The sequence below is a fragment of the Acomys minous genome, assembly GCF_964271855.1.
Source record: "Acomys minous genome assembly, chromosome: 3".
NCBI lineage: Eukaryota > Metazoa > Chordata > Mammalia > Rodentia > Muridae > Acomys > Acomys minous.
Genome location: NC_140485.1, coordinates 147,327,170 through 147,348,212, shown reverse-complemented (window position 1 = coordinate 147,348,212; position 21,043 = coordinate 147,327,170). Strand labels below are relative to the sequence as shown.

The window sequence follows — 21,043 nt, the reverse complement described above, 5'->3', positions numbered from 1 at the left end:
GATACATCTCCCAAGAGTACACCTCCAGTGTAGGGAAATGATGTTACAAACAGAACCAGGCTCCTACCAGCTTTCCACAGTGCCTTCATATGATAAAAATAATTATAGTGGATCTCTCCTGCTCTAATCATCTGGGAAATCACCCTCAGAATAATTCTGGAAGGGATTTTTGTTGATCTTTATTCTTCTGTGGGTTGCTATAGAGATGTTCGATACGATCTTCTCTGAAATTTTAACTCAAAGACGAGATTTTCACCATCAATCAGCACCTGCTGTATGACATATGAAGTTAGGATTTAGCATCTCCTGTGATGTGCTTCATGCAGTTTTAAGCACTCTTCCAGGATATTAACCCTGAACCTTCATAGGACACCAGGTTGCAAACTGGTTGCAGACTAGATGAAGAGCATAGACACTTGTTCTCATATGTGCTGGTAGCAGTTTAGGTCATTGATAATGTTCTACTTGCCAGACAAGTGGTATTGACTCTGTCTTCTTAGAGATGTTGACAGGGAGGATGGTGGTTGAATCACTTGAATATCAAATCATCTGGCACCTGGTATTAGAAAAATATAACAAGTAACTCATTTGACAATGTTATGTTGTGGTATCCTTTATTAGAAGAGAATTGGTGACTGCCTTGAATTGAGTAAATTATCTGTGCTGTGCAACTTCTCTAAGAGCCAATCATTGCAAAATTGCCAGAGCCTGATGGCTAAGGACACTGAGCAATTCTTTCAGTGCTTCCTGGCCATTTGAGATTCCATGGTAGAGAATTATCTGTTTAGCTCTGTGCTTCCATTTTTATTGAATTATTTTGTTTGTTAGTTTTTAACTATTGAGTTCTTTATTTTAGATGTAATCCCTTTGTCAGATGTAGGATTGGTGAAGATCTTTTTCCAATCTATAGACACTTGCTTCATTTTAATGCCAGTGTTGCTTGCTTTACAGAAGCTTTTTGGTTTCAAAAAGTCCCATTTCTTAATTGTTGATCTTAGAGCCTGAGCAGTTGGTGTTCTCTCCCGGAAGTTGTCTCCTGTGCTAATGAGTTTGACAGTCTTCACAGTTTCTATTTTAATAGGTTTAATGTAACTGGTGTCATATTGTGGTCTTTGATGCACATGAACTTTAGTTTTGTGAAGAGAGATAAATATGGATCTATTTGCATTTTTCTATATACAGACATCTAAGTAAACCATCACTATTTGATGAACATGCTATCATTTTTACATTGTATGGTTTTGGCTCCTTTGTGAAAAATCAAGTATCCATAGGTGTGTGCATTTATTGTGGGTCTTGGATTCAAATCCTGATCAAGCAGTCTATACCTATGCCAGTACCATGACGATTTTATTAATATTGCTCTGTATTACAGCTTGAAGTCAAGGATGGAGATACCTCCAGAAGTCCTTTTATTGTATAGGATTGTTTTAGCTATTATTGTTTTTTGTTTGTTTGTTTGTTCTTTACATATGAAGTATAGAATTGTTCTTCTAAGGTTTGTAAAGAATTGGTATTTTGATGGGGTTTGCATTGGATCTGAAGTTTCCTTTTGGTAAGATGGATATTTTTATTATGTTAATCCTACCAATCCATGGGTATGGGACATCTTTCCATCTTCTGATATCTTCTTCAATTCATTTCTTCAGAGTCATGGAGTTCCTGTCATACAATTTTTTAACTTGCTTGGTAGAGGGATACCAAATTACTTTATATTATTTGAAGGCTATTATGAAGGTTTCCATAATTTATTTCTAAGCCCATTTGTTATTTATATACAGGAGGGCTACTGATTTTTAAAATTAATATTGTATCCAGCCACTTTGCTGAAGTTGGTTATCAGCTATAGGAATTCACTCTCTGGTAAAACTTGTGGGATCACTTACATATACTATCATATCACCTGCAAGTAGAGATACTTTGACTTCTTCCCTATTTGTATCCTTTTGATTTTCTTGGCCTATTATTATTATTATTATTATTATTATTATTATTATTATTATTATTATTATTATTCCCTCCCCCTCCTCAATTTCTCAGAAAAGGGAATCTTACTTCCAATCCACTCCACCTCAACAAGTTGCATCAGTACTGAGCATATCCTCTTTCAGCATCCTAGCAAGGCAGATCCACCATGGGGAAGTTATCTAAAAGCTGGCAAAAGAGTCCATGTCTGCGAAAGCCCTTGTTTTCCTTACTACAAGTCCCACTTGAGTCCTCAGCTTCTCCATGGCTCCATATTGGTAGAGGGTCCAGTTCCATTCCTTTATGTTCCTTGAGTGATGCCTCAATCTCAGCAATCCCCTCTCAGCCCTGTTAAGTTGGCTCAGTTGGTTTTCTTGTAGAGCTCCTGTCTCCTTTTCTCCTTCACTCCACATTTTCACAACATTCCTTATACATTGCCCAAGGATGGTTCTGAGTCACAGCTCAAAGCGTAGCTGAGTGGAGGCCCTCAGAGGACAACTCTGCTAGCCTCCTGTCTGCAAGCATAGGAGAGCATTGTTAATAGTGTCAGGGGTTGGTTTCTCCCATAAGGTGGGTCTTGGGTTGGGACACATATTGATTAAACATTCTCTTATTCGCTGCTTTATCTGGTCTATCTTTATCCTTGCACATATTGTAGTCATGGTGAGTTTTGTATTGAAGTTTTTGTAGGTAGGTTGTTGTTCCTCTCTGTCTTCTAGGAGATTTGTCTAGGCCTATAGTCTCTATGGTCCCTGGTACTAGGAGTCTTCATGGGAATCCCCCTTCTTTCCTCCCAGGAGCCTTCCCTGACATAAGTCTTCAGCTTGTCCCAGAGATGGTCAGTTTTGGAGAAGACTCTGTAAGGTGCTGAGAAAGTGTATTCTTTTATATTTGGGTGAAACGTTCTGTGGATATCTGTTAGGTCCATTTTGATTCATGACATCTGCTTGTTTTCTTATTTCTCCAGTTAGTTTCTGCCTCAATGATCTGTCCATTGGATAGGACTGAGTTGGACTTTTCCTTCTATTTTCTTCTGTAGGGTTGTATTTGTAGATAGGTACTGTTTAAATTTGTTTTGTTGTGAACTATCTGGTTTTCCCCCTTTATGAGATTCAACGCCTTGCTAAGTATAGTAGTTGGGGTGACGTCTATTTGGTATCTGTAAGATACCTGCTCAGACCCTTCTGGCTTTTAGAGTTTCTCATGAGAAGCTCATTGTAATTCTACAGATATGGCTTTACATGTCACTTTGCCTTTTTCCATTGCTGCTTTTAATATTCTCTCCTTGTTCTATGCATTTAGTGTTTTGATTGTTAAGTAGAAGAGATTTTCTTTTCTGGTCCATTCTATTTTGGGTTCTGTAAGCTTTCTGTATGTGTATATGCCTCTCTTTCTTTTCTTCTATGATTCTTCCATCTCTCATATTTTGTTGATGAAGCTTGTGTCTGCGGTTCCTGTTCTCTTCCCTAGGTTTTCTATCTCCAGGATTGCCTCGGATTGTTTTTTATTTGTTCTAGTTCCATTTTTAGGTCTTAAAAAGTTTTATTCGTTTCCTTTTCCTGTTTGATTGTATTTTCCTATATTTCTTTAGTGGATTATCTAATTCCTTCACCTGTCCAAATGTATTTTCCTGTATTTTTTGATGGAACTATTTTCCTCCTTTAGGGCCTCTATTATTTTTATAACCTCTGATTTTAAATATTTTTCTTGTTCTTAGGTGTGATAATATCTCTGTGGCTTGCTATTGAAGGACTGCTAGTTTCCAGTGATGTCCTATGACCCTGAGTTTTGCTGCTTGTGTTCTTACACTGACCTCCAGACATCTGGTTGTGTCTATTAGCAGGTCTGAGGGTATTGGGTGGTCAGACAGTTCAGGAGTAGTCAGAGAGGGATCTAAGTTGAATGTTGTTCAGGGCCCCACATAGGCCTCCTTGGGATGACAGACAGATGATGTGGGTCAGAGCCAAAATTCAACTTACCTTTGCTGGTCTTCTTCCAAGTGGGCCAGGTAGACCAGGTAGATCAGGTATCACTAGGGACAGAGCTCAAAGCTGAATGTTGCTTGGGCCAAAACAGGCCTCCATGTTGTGGAGAACACCTGGGGTTGGGTCTCTTGTACAGCTCATCTCTATGCTGGCTGTTTCCTAGGTGAGTCAGGCAGATTAGGAGAGTACAAGTAGGCACTGAAGTTATTGGGCCAGATGCCTCAGCATATGCGTGAATGGCACTAGCATTATGGATTCAGATTCCACTACACAGCCACTTGCTGGCCAAGCAGGCACTAAGCATCCAGCACTCAGATATGGCTTGGCTCCACTATCTTGGTCCCAGGACCCTGTAGGTTGTATTGTCCAGCTGGTCTCTGTACAGGGACCAGTAGAACTGAGGATTGAGCTTGGGAAAATGTCTCTGGTATCCAGATGCTGCCCTTGGGGAAGAAGGAGGAAACCAAAGCCTAGCTGTTGGAGAGGAGCACCCCTGGATTGGTGTACCTGTGTTCGGGTAGACGAAAAGCACTTTGAGTCATGGTCCTTTCTCAGAAATTTGGGAATAGTTCAACCTTGAGACCCAGTTATACCACTTTTGGGCATAGACACAAAAGGTGCTCCACCATCCTGCAAGGACATTTGTTCAACTATGTTCATAGCAGTTTAATTCATCATAGCCAGAAACTGAAAATAACCTACATGTCTCTCAACTGAAGAATGGATAAAGAAATATGGTACAATTATACAGTAGAATACTACTCCACTATTAAAAACAAGGAAATTATGAACTTTTCAGGCAAATTGATGGATCTAGTGAGGTAGCCCAGACCAAGAAAGACACACAGGTTATGTATTCATGCATGGTTTGTACACACTTATAAGATGTTATTCATATGTTGCAAGATAACCATACTACAAGTCATGGGCCCAAAGAAGCTGAGTAACAAGGAGGGCCCAAGGGATGCATTCCTTAAATCTCTCATAGATAGAGAAATACAATAGACAGTAAAAGAGGAAGAAGAGATGGAAATGGATAGGAGAGGATGTGGAAAGGGAATAGGCGGGCAGGTGATCATATATGTGGAGAGTGGAGAGAGCCTGGAGAGAAAAGGGAAGACAAAAGCAGGGACCTCACTGAGACAAGCTGAATACCTGCTACTGGGTAGGCTAGCAGGAGGATATGGGGATGTCTCTAGATAAGTCCCCTAGCATGAGGGACAAGACATTAAAAAGGCCTTCTTCTAGGCAGGCAGGACCTATTGTGGTGGTAGGAGAACACTAATACACCTAGACAATCTTTGAACCAGAATTTACCCTGCCTACAAGATGTGCAGAGATAAAGACTAAGGGAATTATCAACCAATGTCTGATCCAAACTGAGACCCTCCTCATGGAAAAAAGCCAACCTCTAACATCATCAATGATACTCTGTTATGTTTACAGACAGGAACTTAACTTAATGGTTGTCTGAGAAGACCTATCTCACAGTTGACAGACTCCAATGCTGACATGCACAGCCAAGAATTAGGTAGAGCTCAGAAATTCCTGTGAAAGAGTCTGAAGGAAAGAGAGAAGGACCTGGAGGAGATAGAAACACAGCAAGACCAACAGAGTCAAATAACGTAGACCCATGGGTGCTTACAGAGATGGAAGCACCAATCAAATACAAGGCACAGACTAGACCTAGGCCCCCTACACATGTGTAGCCTATGGGTAGTTTGATCTTCATGTGGGTCCCCTAGTAAGTTGAATGGGTGCTGTCTATGACATGGACCTGTTGCCGGCTTTCAGTCACTGCACCCGATCTTGGCTGCCTTGCTGGCCTCAAAGGACAAGGAGGAGCTCAGTCCTGATGCAACTTAATGTGCTGGGGTGGGTTGCTTGGAGAGAGGCTCCCATTTTATGAGGACAAGGGAAAGGGGGGATAAGGGAAGAGCGTGTGTCAAGCAGGACAGAAGGGAGGCTCTACAATTGGGATGTAAAGTGAAAATATAAATTAAAATAAATCAAAAACAAAATAAAATTAATTAACAAAAATAACTGTCATAGGAAGTATACTTTGAGCAATTTCTGGAAGTGGGGGATGGGTTTCTAATGCCTCCTGGCAGAACCTAGTATTTAGTTCCATGGTTAAGGAAGTCATACACAGTATGAGGTAATTTATAACTTGAGTTTTGATGAATAAACATGATGACCAATTGGTTTCTAAACTTTATGTTTATATCTATAGTTTAGTGATGCTGTCAGCCTTCATCAGAGAAATTTCTTTTTGTAGAAGAAGATACTTAACACAGAGGCTCAAAGCTTTTCAAAATGCTATCGATACTTGTCCTCAACAGGCAATATACATCACCCATTCATGCTCTAGGGACATCTCAAACAGGATGTAGAAAGAATGTAAGAATCAAAGAATAGAAGATAAACCTGTGAAACAGTGGGTTCTGAGCATTATCACTGTGTTCATGAATCCACTACTGAGGTTACCTGCAGAAGCCTGGATGCATCAACATTTCATCTCAAATGGAGGAGGCCCTGATGAGTTCACACTCTTTACTAACATTCAGTCAGCAGTTAATAGCTGCTGGGAAAGTCTGGAATTATCTCCAGTCTCGTAGCCATTGTCAAACTATGTTCAAGTATATAAGCCACATCTCACACTCATGCAAGCAAAGAAAATTACCTCAGTGAGTCAAAAGAATTTCAGTAGGAGGAGGGTTTTTCAGAATAAGAGATTCAGTGCTAAAGGGAAGAGAATTGGTAATGTGAAGAAAATATTATATTATTTATGTTTTAAAATTTTAATATATTCCATAAATGAAAAAAAGCAAATTAAAAAAGAATGAATGGCTAGGGAAATTTTGCGATGACATTGAATTAATACAAACTTATATATGCATTCTTAGAAAGAAGAGAAAAAGGTGTATATACAGAACACACAGTTAATAAAATACTATTTAAACATCCAGGTCATGGAATATCAAAGTCTCTCAATTAAAATCAATTCAAAAGCCCTCTCCAATTTTTCAAATACCCAAAAGAAAAAACAAAAACAAAAACAAAAACAAAAATGAAAACATCCCTAAGACTTGAAGAGAAGGAGGAGGGACACAAAAGGAAATTCTATTAGAGTGACATTAATTTCATAGTAAGAATATAACAATGAGGAGATACTTGGGTAATCTAACCAAAATTCCAGCAACAAGTAAGAGCAAAAATTGCCTTTTCCACTTCCCCACCCCAAACTATAGTTACTGGAAATTTTCAGAAGTAAAGGAAAATATAAACACTTAACCTGAGCATAGGCTTGCATTAAATTCAATAAATTTATACAACTATAGAAGGAAAGCATTAATTTTTCTCAATACATAAAAACACCAAATGACAAGAAAATTGAAACCAGTTTCAAAGAAAAAATAGAAATACTAACATGAATATGATCCTACTCGTCTGTAACTCTGTGTGCAATTTGAAATAAAAAAATGGAGTCAAGGTAGTTACAACAGTTGGAGTGAGATAAAAATCACTATTTGTCAGGAAAGAAGGACTTCATGAGTAAAATATAATCTGTATATTTGGGAGTCAATGAATGTACTTTACACACATAAGAAACAAATGGAAGTAGGATATGCAATATTTATAGTAATAAAATGTAAACTAAGTCAAAACCGTGAAATGTGTCAAAGAAGTACACATACAGTTACAGAAGATTGTTGACCAAGGGAATGTGTCTCAGTTTCCTGTCTGTTTACTGCATAGTGTTGACTGACAAAGGCAGACATGGTCTCTAGGATCAGAATGGGTTCTGAGTCAACTTTGCCCACCATCATTCCTGGTTGTGGAGAGGACACCTGTTCACCATTCTCCTAAGACAAATACAATATCATTGATATGAAGCCAATGAAGAAAAAATTAGCAATGAGATGCACATGCCTGCAGCTCCAACCCATAATCTGGAGTTCCTCAGCACTTCTCTCTGTCTCACATGTGAGTTACACATTTGGCAGCTGGGCATCACGAGCAAGGATGTTTTTGTTAGAACCTGTATCACTGTGTGAGGACCATGAGTATGTTGAAAACAGTAATAAACTCCTAAATCCTCAGGCTCCACTCTGCTGATCTTGAGTGTGAAATCTGTGCCTGACCCACTGCCACTGAACCTGTCTGGGACCCCAGAAAATCGGTTGGAAACTTTGTAGATGAGGAGCTGTGGAGACTGGCCTGGCTTCTGCAGGTACCAATTCAAGTAAGTGTTTCCATTACTATTCAGGAGGCTCTGACTAGATCTGCAAGAGATAGAGGCTTGATCTCCAAGGCTGACAGACAGAGAGACTGGAGTTTGGGTCATCACAACATCACCACTGGAGGCTGAAATAATGACAGAGAAGTACAAAGTTATGGACACACCTCATGAGCAATCTTTGTGGTCTCTTTCTTGATAGTTATTTTCAAATGAGATATTTATTTTAAAATACAATTATTTATACACTAATATTATCTTTTTATCACAACAAGTGAAATGAAGGATCTAAGGGCCTTCTAGGCATAACTCAGAACCTCTCAGTCAATCCATGTCATAACCTTCATTATAACACAGGTTCACTCCCAGCTGGAACCTCCCTCTCACAGATGTAGATATCACAGGCCTCATCCTTTAGAATAAGTCCCATCTTATCATAAATTGCCAAAACAAGTGTGATTACCAGGGGAAAACAGGGCTCATCCCATCTACCCATCCTCCTCTCTCACTTCCCTCTGTCCTTACTAGGAATCCTGAAGAACATCAGCATCAACAGCAGAACAGGCAACTTCATTTTGAGGAGGCTGCTGAGGAGACTGATCAGCCACTGCAAAGTGACAACTGAGCTTTTATGTCAAACTAGCAAGGGTGGGTCCTCCCTAGGGAGCAATATGCAAAGGTCTTTGTTACTGCTACAGTTCAGATAAAAGGAAGAGTCATTCATGCTTCTCATGATTGCAAACTCACAGGAAATATGTTCTATGTAAGGGATTAGGGAGGTAAAACAAAATATGGTACTTGACAGGGAAAGAACATGCTAAAAACCTTCTGAACTCAGCCTATCAGGTCCCATCAGGATAGCATGCATCCCCTTTTCTGAGGGCTGCAGGGCTGCCAGACTAGGGGAAGTGATCGCCAAATCTTGTGTCATAAGCAATCCCTGCACTTCTCCCCCTGCCAAAATAGAGAATGAGCTGGCCATTGGCTACTTCTGAACAATGTCTCCAGGTTCTCTACTTGTAATCTCTTGGTTGGTGTATCAGTTTGAGCAGGCCTTGGTCCAGATCTGTTGGACTTGATGGTGCCCTTGTGGATATTCTGACCCTTTCTGATCCTTCCATCCTCCAACTCTTCCATGCAACTCTCATCACTTCACCCAGAGTCTGGCTGAAAGTACCAATATATGTGCCGATCCCCTACTGAGTTGAGTCTCTCAGAGAACATCTATGTTGGGCGAATATCCCCTTGAAAGTCATTATATCATGTATGTCTTTCTGTGTCTGTGTTACGTGGCTCAGGATGATCTTTTCTGGTTCTATCCATTTGTCTTATAATTTCAAGATTTTCTTGTTTATGATACCTGAATTGTATTACATTGTGTAAAGGTACCAGTTTCTTTATCCATGTTTAGGTTGTCGGACATCTAGCTTGTTTCCATATTCTGGCTATTATGAGTAAATCTGCTATCACATAGTTGAACAAATGCCCTTGTTGTATGGTTTAGCATGTTTCAGGTATATGCCCAGGAGTAGTATGGCTGGGTCTTTAGGTGACACTAGTCCTAATTTTTTGAGAGAGTACAGATTGATTTCCAAAGCTGTTTTATGAGTTTTTTACCCCAACAGCAATGAAGGAGTGTTTCCGTTTCTCTACATCCTCACCAGCATGTACTGTCACTTGAGATTTTTATTGATTAAAGATCTCAACATAAAACCAGAGACACTAAACCTGTTAGAAGAAAAGGTGGAGAAGAGCCTTGACTTCATTGGCACAGGAGACAACTTCCCGAACAGAACACCAATAACTCAGGCTGTAAATTCAACAATTAATAAATGGGACCTCAAGAAACAGAAAAGCTTCTTTAAGGCAAAAGACACTGCCAAAAGAACAAAACAACACACAATGGGAAAAGATATTTACCAATCCTACATCCAACAAAGTGCTAATATTCAAAATATATGAAGAATAAAGAACTCAAGAAATTAAACACCACCAAACCAAATAACCTAATTTAAAAAGGGGGTATAGAGAATTCTCAACAGAGTGATATCAAATGGCTGAGAAACATTTAATAAATACTCAACATCCTTAGTCACCCAGGAAATGCCAACCAAATCGATTCTGAGATTGCATATTATAGGTATCAGAATGCCTAAGAGTTTAAAAAATCAACAACTTAAAGGTAGAGAAAACAGCACTGCTCCTTGTGTGTATGTACTTTGTGAAATACACTTTCTTCAGTTCTGCCTTTGTGGCACAATAACTGGAGCATATGGGCACCAAGTCATCACACATTTGGAAAAACCAAAGAGCATACTGAAATCTAACTTTAATAATCATAAACATTATGCACTTCTCACTATATTTCAAAGAGTGAATATAGGTTCTGTATGGATCAATGGACCAAAAAAACAGAAAGTTAATTTGGGGGGTTTGCATTAATATTTTTTAATTTTATTTAAATAATTTATTCAGATTACACCTAATTTTTTATCCCTTCACTTGTATCTTCCTGTTCCCCTCCCTCCTTATTTCACCCTATTCCCCTCCCCTGGGTCTGTGACAGAAGGGAACTTTGACCCCTACTATAAGATCACAGCCTATCATGTCTCTTCCTCATAGCCTGCTTACGTTTCCTCTGAGTGTCACCAGGTCCCCCATCAAGGGGAAATTATCAAATAGGGGGCACTAGAGTTCATGTCCTTTTCAGTCCTTGCTCTCCACACAATTGTGGAGAAATGTGGTGTCCATTGGCTAGATATGGATAGGGGTTCTATGGTTACTGCATGGATTGACCTTGATTGGTACAGTAGTTTGAGCTAACCCGCCTTGGTCCAGATCTGCATCCTTAGTGGTCTTCTTGTAGGTTTCTAGGACCCTCTGGATCCTTGTAGTTCCCCATTTTTCCCTACATCTTTCAACTAGAATCTCAGTAGGAAGTCCCAGAATGTATCCCAATCTCCAGATAGTGAAGACTTTCAGGGGATAGCTCTGTTGGGCTAGCGTCCAATTATAAGTGACTATATGCCATTTGTATCTTTCTGGGTCTGGGTTAATTCACTCAGGATGATCATTTCTCCTTCCATCCATTTGCTTGCAAATTTTAGGAATTCCTTGTTTTTAATAGCTGAGTAGTATTCCATAGTGTAAATGTATCACAGTTTCTTTATCCATTCTTTGACTGAGTGACATCTAGGTTGTTTCCAGATGCTGGCTATTAAGAATAAAGCTGCTATGAACTTGGTTGAGTATAGTTCCTAATTGTGTGGTGGAGCATCTCTTGGGTTTATTCCAAGAAATGGAATAGATGAGTCTTGAGGTAAACCTATGCCCAGTTTTTGAAAAAGTGCCCGATTGAGTTCCAAAGTGGTTGTACAAGTTTGTACTCCCACCAGCAATCAAGGTGTGTTCCTCTTTCTCCACATCCTCACCAGCATATGCTGTCACTTCAGTTTTTGATCTTATCTATTCTGATGGATGTAAGATGAAATCTCAGAGTCATTTTGATTTGCATTTCCCTGATAACTAAGGACATTGAGCATTTCTTTAAGTGTTTCTCAGCCATTCTATATTCCTCTGTTGAGAATTCTCTGTTTAATTCTAAGTCCCATTTCTTAATTGGTTTATTTGGTTTGGTGGTGTTTAATTCTTGAGCTCTTTCTATATTTTGGATATTAGTCCTTTGTCAGATGTAGGGTTGGTAAAAATCTTTTCCCAGACTGTAGGCTGTCACTTTGTTCTGTTGACAGTGTCTTCTGCCTTATAGAAGCTTCTCAGCCTCATGAGGTCCAATTTACTAATTGTTGACCGGTGAGAATGTGCTGTTGTTATTCTGTTCAGGAAGTTGTCTCCTGTGCCAATGAGTCCCAGGATCCTCCCCACTTTTTTCTTCTAACTGATTTAGTGTCTCTTGTTCTTTAATCCACTTCATCTTGAGGTTTGTGCATGGTGATAAATATGTATTTACTTGCATCTTTCTACATGTAGACATCCAGTAAGATCAGCACCATTTGTTGAAGAGGATATCCTTTTTCCATTGAATAGATTTGGCTTCTTTGTAATATGTGTGTGTGGATTTATTTCTGGGTCTTCAACTCAATTCCATTGGTCAACAAGCCTATCTCTGTGCCAGTACCATGTTGTTTAAACTACTGTTGCTCTATAGTACAGCTTGAGGTCAGGTATGAAGATTACTCTGGAGGATCTTTTATTGTACAGGATTGTTTTAGCAATTCTGGGTTTTTGTTTTTCCATATGAAATTGAGAATTGATCTTTCAATGCGTTTAAAAATTATATAGGTATTTTGATAGGGATTGCATTGAATCTGTAAATTGCTTTTGGTAAGATTGCCATTTTTACAATTGTAGTTCTTCTGATCCATGAACAAGGGAGATGTTTCCATCTTCTGATGTCATATTCAATCTCCTTCATCAGAGATTTGAAGGTTTTTTTTCAAACTAGTCTTTTACTATCTCGGTTAGAGTTACTCCTAGATATTTTATATTGCTTTTGGCTATTGTAAAGGCTGGAGTTTCCCTAATTTCTCTGTATACAGAAAGGCTACTAATTTTTTAGTTAATTTTGTATCCAACCACTTTGCAGAATATATTTATCAGATGTAGAAGTTCTCTGGTGTAATTTTGGGGGTCACTTATGTACACTATCATATCATCTGCAAATAGGCATAATTTGACTTCCTCCTTTCACATTTGTTTCCCCTTGATCTCCTTTTGTTGTCTTATTGCTCTGGCTAGAACTACAAGAACTATATTGCAGAGATATGGACAAAGTGGGCAGCCTTGTTTGGTCTCTGATTTTAGAGGATTTTCCTTGAGTTTCCATTTAATTTGATGTTGGCTGTTGGCTTGCTCTATCTAGCCTTCATTATGTTAAGGTATGTTCTCTTTGTATCCCTGATGTCTCCAAAACTTTAAACATGAATGGGAATTGGATATTGTCAATTTTTTTGGCATCTAAGGAGATGATAATTTCACTATTTTCTTTCAGTTTGTTTAAATTGTGGATTACATTGATGTATTTCCATTTATTGAACCATCCCTGCATGCCTGGAATGAAGCTTACATGGTCATAGTGAATAATATCTTTGATGTGCTCATGGATTCAGTTTGTGAATTCAGTATTTTATTGAGTATCTTTGCATCAATGTTCATAAGAGAAATTGGTCTTAAATTTCCTTTCTTTGTTGAGCCTTTGTGATGTATAGGCATCTAGATGACTGTGGCATCGTAGAATGAGTTTGGTAATGTTCTGTCCATTTCTATTTTGTGGAGTAGCTTGAAGAGTATCAATGTTAGCTCTTCTTTGAAGGCCTGATAGAATTCTGTATTGGAACCAACTGGCCCTGGGCAGAATGACTGCTTCTATTTCTGTAGGAGAAACAGTGCTATTTAATTTGTGTATCTGATTTTGATTCAACTTCGGCAAGTGGAATCGTCAAGATAATTGTCCATTTCCCTTAGATTTATAATTTTGTGACATATAAGCCTTTGACATAGGACCTTATGATTCTTTGTATTTATTTATTGTCTGTTGTTATGTGTGCCTTATCATTTTTTATTTTGTTTATTTGGATAGTGTCTCTCTACCTTTTAGTTAGATTAGCTAATGCTTTGTCTATCTTGCTGATTTTCTCAAAGAGACAGCTCTTGGTTTTCTTGATTCTTTGCATTTTTCTCTTTGTTTCTAATTTACTGATTTCATGCCAGAGTTTGATTATTTCCATCCATCTACTCCTCTTTGGTGTTTCTGCTACTTTTTTATCTAGGACTACCAGATGTGTCGTTAAGTTGCCTATATGAGATGTTTCCAATTTCTTTATGAAGGCCATTAGTGCTATAAATTTTCCTTTTAGCAGTGCTTTCAATGTTTCCCATAAATTTCAGTATGTTATTTAATCATTTTCATTGAATTTTAGAAAGTCCTTAATTTCTTTCTTTATTTCTTCCCTGACCCAGTTGTCATTAAGTAGAGAGTTGTTTAGTTTCCATGTGTGTAGGATTTTTGTTATTTCTGTTGTTGAAGTCCAGCTTTAGTCCTTGGTGATCTGATAGGATACAGGTATTATTTCACTCTCCTTGTATCTGTTCAGGCTTGCTTTGTGACCTACTATGTGATTCATTTTGGAGAAGATTCCATGAGGTGCTGAGAAGAAGTATAATCTTTTGTGTTTGGGCGAAAAGTTCTGTAGATATCCGTTCGATCCATTTGATTCATGACATTAGTTAGTGTCATTATTTTTTTATTTAGATTCTGCTTCATTGACCTATCCTTTGGTGAAAATGGGGTGTTGACATCTCTGACTATTAATGTGTGGTGGCTTGGTTAATATTTCTTTTATAAATGTGTGTGCCCTTGTATTAGGAGTGTAGATGTTCAGAATTGTGATGTTATCTTGGTTGACTTTACCTTTGATGAATATGAAGTGACCTTCCTCATTTCTTTTTATTAATTTTGGTTGAAAATCTATTTTATTAGATACACCAGCTTGCTTCCTGTGTCTGTTCACTTGGAATAGCTTTTTCCAGCCTTTTACCCTGAAATAATGTCTATCCTTGTGGATAAGATCTGTTCCTTGAATGTAGAAGAATGTTCAGACTTATTTATGCATCCATTCAGTTAGTCTGTGTTTTTTATTGGAGAATTTAGATCACTGATGTCCAGAGATATTAATGACCAGTGACTGTGTAGTCCCTTGATTTTGATGTTGGTTACAGTAGAGTGTTTATGTGATAGCATTTTTATGACAGCATAGTTATCTGTTCCCTGTGTTATTTTGTCACTTTGAGTTGGAGTTTTCCTTCTAGTAACTATTTTGGGCCAGATTTGTGGTTTGAATTTGCTTTGTCATGGAATATCTTGTTTTCTCCATCAATGGTTATTAATAGTTTAGCTGGGTATAGTAGACTGGATTGGCATCTGTGGTTTCTTAGGATTTGCAGGACCTTTCTTCAGGCCCTTTTGGCTTTTGTGGTCTCTACTGAGATGTCAGCTGTAACTCTGATAGGTTTCCCATTATATGTTTCTTGGATCTTTTCCCTTGCCACTTTTAATGTTTTTTGTTGTTGTTGTTGTTCCGTATTTTTTGTGTTTTTATTATTATGTGGCAGGAGGATTTTCTTTTCTGGTCTATTGCATTTGGTGTTCTGTAGGCCTCTTGTAGGTTTATATGCATCTTCTTCAATAAATGGTGGAAATTTTGTTCTATGATTTTATTGAAACTATTTTTGGGGCCTTGGAACTGGGCATTGTCTCTTTTCTCAATGCCTATTATCCTCAAGTTTCATCTTTTCATGGTATCCTTGATTTCCTGGATGATTTGCATCAGGAATTTTCAGATTTAGAATTTTTTTGAATGGTTCAAGTTCTACAATTATATCTTTTACTCCTCCATCTTGTGAATTCTATTAGAGAAGCTTACCTCTGCATTACATGCTTTCTTCTCTAAGTTCTCCCTTTCCTGACTTTCTTCTGTCTGTGCTTTTTCCATTTTCATATTTTTCATTTTCTGCACCCCTATGGAAGAAAGAAAGTAATGACTGTAGAAGGCAGAGGGTTCAAAGATACCACAAGAAAAAGGCTCACAGAATCAACTAATAATGGCTCATAGGGTCACACAGAGAATGGAATTGCAATCATGGAGCCTGGTATGGGCCTGAGCTAGGTCCTCTGCATATATATTATGGTTGTTGTAACTTTGTGTTATTTTGGGATTCCTAACAGATGGTGTGGGCCTTGTCTCTAAGAAAATTGTTTACTATTGGGCACCTTTCCCCCAACTCCATTGCCTTGTCCATCCTTGATATGAGTGTATGTACCTAGATTTACTGTAACTTGTTATGCTGTGTTAGGATTATATCCTTGGGAGGCCTGTAGTTCTCTTAAGTAAAAGAGTGGGGGAATGCTTCTAAGGGAAAGGGGAGGTAACAAAGGAATTGGAGGAGAGGAAGGAAGGGAAACTGCAGTTGGAATATAACACATGAAAGAGTCTCTGTCTCTGTCTCTGTGTCTGCCTGTCTGTCTGTCTCTCTCTCCAATCACCAACATCAAAGCTAAACAGGAACTAACAACCAATGTTAGTTAATATCTCTCAACATCAACGGCCTCAGCTCTCCCCCCTCAAGAGGACACAGGCTAACAGAATGGATGTGTAAACAGAACCCATCATGCTACTGCACTCAAAAAGCACATCTCAACAAGAAAAATAGACATTACCTCAGAGTAAATGGATGGAAAAATATTTTCCACACAAATGGATTCAAGAAGCAAGCTGGAGTAGCCACTCTAGTATCTAATAAAATAGACACTCAACCAAAATTATATAAAAGAGATGGGGAAGGACACTTCTTACTCATCTAAGGAAAAATACACAAAGACAGTGTGTCAGTTCTGAATATCTATGCTCCAAATGCAAGAGCATCCACATTCATAAAAGAAACATTATTAAAACTTAAACTACACATTAAACTCCACACATTCATAGTAGAAGATTTCAAATCCCCTCTCTCACCAATGAACAGATTATCTAGGCAGAAACTACATGGACAAATAATGAAACTAATAGATGTTATGAATCAAATGGGCATAAAAGATATCTACAGAAATTTTCACCCAAACACAAAAGAATTTACCTTCTTCCCAGAACCTAATGGAACCTTCTCTAAAATTGACCATATAGTAGGTCACAAGGAAAGACTCAAAAGATACAAGAAGATTGAAATAATACCTTCTATCTTATTAGACCACCATGGGCTAAAGTTTGACCTCAACAACAACAAAAAATATCAAAACACCTACACATGCATGGATACTGAACAACTCTCTACTCAATGCCAACTGGCCCAGGGAAGAAAAGGAATTAGCCACTTGCTAAAATTCAGAGAAAATGAAGGCACAGCATACCCAAACTGACAGGGGACAATAAATGCAGTGCTAAGAGGTAAGTTCGTGTCACTAAGTGCCTTCATAAATTGGAGACACCTCATAAAAGCCACTTAAATGTTCACATGAATGCCCTAGAAAAAAGAAACAGACATACCCAAGAGGTGTAGATAGCAAGAAATAATCAAACTCAGGGCTGAAATCAACAAATTAGAAATAAAGAGAACAAGTGAAATAATCAGTGAAGTCAAGAACTGCTTCTATGTGAAAATCAACAAGATAGACAAACTCTTAGACAGACTAACCAAAAAGGAGAAAGATATTATCCAAATAAACAAAATCATAATGAAAATGGGGACATAACAACAGACACAGAGGAAATCCAAGAATCATTAGGTCTTACTTCAAAAACCAATATGCCAAAAAAAGACGAAAAAAATCTAAATAAAATGGACAATCTTATTGATAGATTCTACTTACCAAAGTTGAACCAAGATCACGTAAACAAACTAAATAGAACTATAACTCCCAAAGAAATAGAATTAAAAGCAGTCATAACAGGATGGATTCAGCACTACTAGACCTTCAAGAAGAGCTAATACCAATATTCTTCAAACTATTCCACAAAATAGGAACAAAGGGAATATTACCAAAGTCATTCTATGATGACACAGTCACCTTGATATCTAAACCACACAAAGACCCAACAAAGAAAAAGAATTTCAGACCAATTTTTCTCCTGAACTTTGATGTAAATATACTCAATAAAATTGTCACAAACTGAATCCACTTATACATCAAAACTCTCCACCATGAACAAATAGACTTCATACAAGGCATATTGAGGTAGTTCAATATATGGAAATCCACCAATGTAATCCACCCTATAAACAAATGGAAAGAAAAAGAAAAACAAATGATCATCTCATTAGAAGCAGAAAAAATTGACAAAATTCAACACCTTTTCATAATGAAAGTCTAAGAGAGACCAGGGACACATGGCAATATACCAATAAACATGGTAAGGCAATATACTGCAAACCTATAGTCAATCGGACTAAATGGAGAGAAACTTAAACAATTCCACTGAAATCATGGACAACACTAGGCTGCCCACACTCTCTGTATCTCTTCCATATAGTATTACTTGAAGTTCTAGCTAGAGCAATCAAAAAACTAAAGGAGCCCAAGGGGATACAAATTGGAAAGGAAGAAATCAAAGTATCACTATTTTTGAATGATATAATAGTATATATATAAGTGACCCCAAAATTTTCCCCAGGTAATTTATATAGTTGATACACTTCAGCAAAATGGCTACATACAAAATGAACTAGAAAAATCATTATTCCTTCTGTTTACAAAAGACAAATAGGCTGAGAAGAAACAAGGAAAACAACACTCTTCACAATAGCCACAAAAAACCATAATATATCTTGGTGTAACTCTAACTAAGCAAGTTAAGGACTTCTATGAATAAAAATTCAAGTCTCTGAAGAAAGAAATTGAAGATGCAAAAAGATGGAAAGTTTGTCCATGCTCACAGATAGGTGGAATTAACATAGTAAAAATGGACGTCCTACCAAAAGCAATCTACAGATATCAATGCAATTTCCATAAAAATTCCTACATAATTCTATACAGAAGGTGAAAGAACAATTCTCAACTTCATGTAGAAAAAAAACTGGGTAGTAAAGACAATTCTGTACAATAAGATATCTTCTGGAGGCATCTGCCCCTGATCTCAAGTGGCACTGTAAAGCAACAGTAATAAAAATTGCATGATACTGGCATAGATACAGAATGTTGGATCAATGGAATCAAATCAAAGACCCAGAAATAAATGGTTGTGCTCTAACTGGATGTCTACATGTAGAAAATGCAAATAGATCCATATTTATCACCCCTTTCAGTTCCTTGGGTGCCTACTGTTTTGCATCTTTTTAAAAGGAAGGCAACATATAAAAATGCTTATCCCTTACTGTTAGGGATCCCTGGGTGCTCAAATAATTCCTCATTTAACATGTTTAATCTTGTGGTTAATGGATTTGTTTCTTTAACGTCAGTTACCAGATGTGACATCTGGATACCTCAGACTCTCCCTTCTTGTCTGTAAATCTGGGGGTCAAGGTCAACATTACTTGTTGGTCAGCATAGCATCAGCAGAAACCAGGAAAGTCTCCTAAGCTCCTGATCTGCGGTGCATTCAGTTTTGATGTTTGGGTCCCATAAAGTTCACTCTCAGTGGACAGTTTTCATTTTCACTACCAACATCCTGGAGTCTGAAGTTGTTTGTAACACATTACTGTCTGCACTATGGAGTAACCTTTCATCAGTGTCTTTCATTATGCGTTCTGCTGGATCCTGGGCTGTCCCCAGTGCAGCTGTGGTTCAGCACTTCCCCGCCTGCTGCTGGGCTCCTGGGCTAAAATGGAAGTTTGAGTTTCTCCTCCAGTGGAAAAGGTGAAGTGCTGGGTCAAAAAGCTCAGGACTCCTAAATGGAGCCAGGCAGCAAGGAGGATGCAGCCTGGATTGGGCAAGTTGGTGGCTACTCAGTAACAGAAGCTTTTGAGGCTCTCAGACCAAGATATGTAAAGGCCATCACTAGGTTTTGTCTGGATGAAGAAAATGGCTGCTTTGGGAACAACCAGCCTCTTGCTCCCTCACTTGCTCCAGGTGCTGTGGTGGGTTGAACACCGCTAAAATGATGGCTGCAGCAATCCATGGCAGAAGCTTGCAGATCCCCAGCACGTGCCTGACTGACTGGCAGCCAAGCCCTGGAGGTGCAGCAATGAATCCTTCAGGTAAAAGGGGAACACTTTTTTCCTAAGTATAAATATGAAGTATCAGATGATCTTTGACGAAACAGGTGATGCCTAACAGGAAAGTTAGAAGCAGAAAGGCCACACTTAACAGGTCTCTAATTCATCACAATGACACTGAAAGCCCGGAGAAGCTGAAAACAAAATATGAGCAGGTGCAGACATTAGAGGAACAGCTGGTGCAGCTCAGCTCTACTCCCTGTACCCTTGGGAGGTTTTTGTTATGTCCTGTATCACTGTGCGAGGGAAGTTCTGACGCTGTAGACAGTAGTAAGTAGCAACGTCTTCAGGCTGTAGGCTGCTGATGGTAAGACTAAACTCTGTCCCAGATCTACTGCCACTGAATCTTGATGGGACCCCTGTTTGCAATTTGGATGCTTCATAGATCAATAGTTTAGGAGGATTCCCTGGTTCCTGCTGGTACCAGTTTAACCAGCTATTAATATCCTGACTGGCTCGGCATGTCATGGTGACTCTGTCTCCAAGAGATGCAGGCAGAGTGGATGGAGTCTGGGTCATCTGGATGTCACATCTCACACCTGAGGATGGAAGCACACAGCAAACATATAGTGTTAACCATAAGGCAAGATAAATCCCACGACAAGCCAGGCAGCACTCACCACAATGGTTACAAAGGTCTCCACTTCTGTCTTCCTTACCTGAAAAGCAGAGCAGCAGCAGCCCCAGAAGCTCAGGAAGAACCTTCATGTCCATGCTGTGTACTCACTTAGAATGACTTCAGAATATGGTGTCAACACACTATGAAGATGTTCTCAGAGCAGTGGGCTGTTCTCTGGGCACATGCAAATCAGAAGGGGCATGCAGGCCAGGGCCAGCTTCAAGATTGGCTGGACTCATCTCAGAGACTTGGTATAAAGACAGGAGTCCCCACATATGCAAGACTGAATAATAGAACAAATTCACCTTCAGATAACATGTTATTTCCTGTGGGTCAGAGAATAAAATCAGTGTAGAAAAGAGTAGGTTGTAAGTTGTTTTTATCGCTCTGTGTTCTTTTTCATGTTTTCTCTGGTATATTCCTATTAAGGATGGTGATTGACCTGAAATAACTCCAGAAACGTAAAGAAGCCTTATTCATTATTTTGTTTTTCTTTTTAAGAAAGAAAATAAT

The 21,043-nt window shown here is 38.5% G+C and overlaps 1 gene segment (V, D, J or C); it reads right to left on the bottom strand.

The window, feature by feature from the left end:
- Positions 1–20,085: 20,085 nt before the first annotated feature.
- Positions 20,086–20,677, bottom strand: LOC311594321 (immunoglobulin kappa variable 1D-16-like). The segment is given in 2 exons: positions 20,571–20,677; positions 20,086–20,450 (listed from the first exon to the last, which is right to left on the bottom strand).
- Positions 20,678–21,043: the final 366 nt, after the last annotated feature.